This window comes from Dioscorea cayenensis, chromosome 4 (genome assembly GCF_009730915.1).
Source record: "Dioscorea cayenensis subsp. rotundata cultivar TDr96_F1 chromosome 4, TDr96_F1_v2_PseudoChromosome.rev07_lg8_w22 25.fasta, whole genome shotgun sequence".
Classification (NCBI taxonomy): domain Eukaryota; kingdom Viridiplantae; phylum Streptophyta; class Magnoliopsida; order Dioscoreales; family Dioscoreaceae; genus Dioscorea; species Dioscorea cayenensis.
The window spans coordinates 9,197,381-9,200,824 of NC_052474.1; the positions used below are offsets into that span (position 1 = coordinate 9,197,381).

Below are 3,444 nucleotides of genomic sequence, written 5' to 3' on the forward strand. Positions count from 1 at the left end.
AATTAAATTCTTTTCATGTGGCTTTGTCCCGAATCCATACACGTGTACGCGTAGTCTCCATTCATCCAATTTCCATCACACCAAGCCTGTGGGTCAAATTCAGGATGAGACGATTCATCGACACCATATTTTTTGCCTTATTAAAGGAGTATAAGATTCATACAAAAACATAAAATTCTTATAAGTGGTAGGTTTAAGATTATAAAACAATTATTAATGCATTAGAAATAAAAATTGTATATTAATAATTAGAATATAATTATGAAACCAAATTTACTTACACTCACAGATTTAGACTTGTTATCAACATAATCACCATGACCCATGACCCTTCTCACGCTTGTGTGTGTGATTAAACACTTCTCCATATATTGGCTTTCGATTTAATTGTGTTGCCTACACATAGATATAGAATAAATTAGTCATGGACATATAATTAAAAAAAATGTAAAACTTGTGAAAAAAGATATAAAATCTTGAAAACTACAACTAAAAAGCAATAGAAATCATATATACCATCCTCTCCGCATGAAGCAAAAAAGGAATCGATCCACCAGTATGTTTGGTAATACTTCCATTTTTTTTTGTGTGCCTATTTTGCTTGGCCTTTTGAGATTGATTTTTCCATATTTCACTATTCCAAACATTGTCAATTAAACTATCCCATATATTAACTCTTATCCAACCTTCATTATAGCCTTTACAATGAGCAATGTCACTCACACTAAAATGCTTCTTTGCTTGACTCCTTTCTTCTTCCATCATTCCTTTAAATCGCTCTTTGCATGCAGTGTCCCATATTTTTCGTACAACATTTGTTTTTTCTATGGGCCATACAAATTGTTTCTAATAAAATATATAAACCAAATGTTGCCAACACCACACTCAATAAATAAGAATAGGATAATATATTCAAACTATAAAAGTAGTAAATTATTTTCAAGAAATAGAAGCTAGCCATACTTCAGAAATAAAAACAAGTGTTGCATAACCAATTAATCTACCAAAGACAATATATTTCTTTTTTTTAACAAAATGTTGATACAAACTAAATGCATTTGCTATGAACAAATCGTTGATGTAAATCTCATACAAAAATCAAATATGTGTGTGTGTGTGTGTGTGTGTGTGTGTGTGTGTGTGTGTGTATAACATGTTTGTTTTTTTCCAAAGAGATATGATGGTGAGGTTCATGTTTATCAATAAGGCAATTGTTGACAATAAGAGTCATTAATCCATAAATAACGCATCACAAACTCCATTTTTTTGAAACACATATATATTGTGTACTACATAAGTTTAAAGGTATATAGGAAATTAAAGCAAACTCGCACATGAAATTTTGTCCACATGTCCTCTTTGATACCATTAGTTGTTTTTTTCCATGTTAGTTGTGCATCATTGAAATGAAGTTGTATGCATTTTGTAATTGTCCTAACAACTTTTAGGTTCAATTAATTTCCTATCATAAGAAGGCAAAGAAACATTAGTTTATATTAATAAAAAATTTGATTTAGTGTAAAATAAGATGAATTGCAAATGAGCATACTGATCATGTAAAGTGTTAATAAGGACTCGATCATTAGGATTTGTTGGTGTAGGCATTACTTTATTTGGACCTCTTGAACGTTTTCTTGTTTCCGCATCCTGGGTGATCGCATCCTCAATTGCTTCATTCCCCTTATGTGGATTTTGGGTTTCTGGAAACTCTGATAATGGAGTTTGTGAGTCATCCGAAGGGTTCATCAAAGGTGGACTTCGCGGAGGTGATGTAGTAGGTCTAAGCCATGCTTACCACACTGTTGCATCTAGAGGTTCGTCAACAACTCCAACTCCAACCCTTTTCTTACCTTTTGATTTATTCAGAGTTTTCCCTTTAGGCATGATATCTTAAAAACAACAACAAACAAGGAATAAAGACTCATTTATAAGTGCATAAATATTTTAAAGAAATCACTTAGAAAGAGGCTAATCAATGTATAAATATTTTAAAGAAATCACTTAATAAGGCTAATCAATAAATTAATAACAATAGGTTATAACTAAGACATTGAGAATGGGGAACATAATTAGTGGGATCATAAGAATGACAATAAAGGACATGGAGATCAAAGGCCACTTCATACCAAAAGGTATGTGTTCACATGCTTCAGATTAGTTCATCTTGATGAAACCATACATGAAAAAAATTAGACAAAGATACAATGACATTCATGGGATGTGAAAAAAATTAACTAGGGATTTTTTTAATTTTCATTCTAAAATTCACTTTTAAAATATAATATTTCATTTACATGGAGATCAAAGGCCACTTCATACCGTGTGATTTTCATAAGTATATTCAAAGTGTTTTATGACCTTTACGTGGTACTTGGGCATGTCGAAACATGGGAAAACACTTAATTTGAACATATCCTGAAAATCTAGCTGACAAAATCTACTCTTAGTAACTGGAAAAGTTGGAGCATACCGTGATATTGTGATGTTCCCTTTGGATGTGGGTTTAATTAGATCCAAATAGTTTACAGTCGTGTCCGAATATGTCCTTCCTAGACATAAAAAGAGATAATATTACCCAATGAATAGGATATTGAATAATAATAAAGTAGATGAAAAAAACTCGTTGGACGAAATGCTAGGAACATTGTGAATTGTGGTGAATACTCCTTCAAGTACTCCTTCTATCTCTTATCCTTGCATAAAGATAAAGCTTTCTCATATAGAACCTCTTATCCTTGCATGTAAACAAGCATGGGCAAAGAAAACAAGTTCCTATACAGTGATGAGTATAAACAGAAACGGTGTGAAAATCATCATTAACATCTGCAAAAAAGAAAATAAACTACAAAGAAGTGGAAATACTAGATTGGATTAACTGAATAGAAAAATAGAATTAGATATTAAAATGCCTGTAATTTTCTTATTCTAAAAAAGAAGTAATAAAAATGAAAAAACTGTGAACTAAACCAGAAGAATCAAAGTCTAGCTATAAACAAGTACACAAAAAGGTTACCAAAATCTAGTCTTTTCTACCAAACTATTAAAAAGTAACAAATTGTCAAATAGGAAAAAAATAGGCATTAAAATCGGATTAGCTTAATGGTAAAAACATAATCAGATATCAAAATGCTTGAAATTTTCCCCAAAATTTAGATATATATAATAAAACTATTAAAAACCCAACAAAATAAAACTATATGAATGAAGATCAAACAAGAAAACCAACAAGATTTTCAGACAAAAATAAACGAAAAAAAAGGAATAAATCAAACAAGAATGTGGATAAAACTTACAAAGGATTAAAGCACCAACCAATTGAAAGAAATGTGAGAGATTGAGAGAGAAGAAGGGCCTCAAACCTTGCAGAGATTGACATATCTAGAGATCTCTTTCGCTCTTTGGAGAAAGAAGAGAATATATATATATAAAAAAGGAAATCAAAAC

The 3,444-nt window shown here is 30.9% G+C and overlaps 1 long non-coding RNA gene across 1 annotated transcript; it reads right to left on the reverse strand.

Annotated features, from left to right (window-relative positions):
• Positions 1-242: 242 nt before the first annotated feature.
• Positions 243-3,021, reverse strand: LOC120258205. The gene is made up of 3 exons (XR_005535962.1): positions 2,471-3,021; positions 724-1,889; positions 243-396 (listed from the first exon to the last, which is right to left on the reverse strand). It is a non-coding gene; the product is annotated as an uncharacterized LOC120258205 (long non-coding RNA).
• Positions 3,022-3,444: the final 423 nt, after the last annotated feature.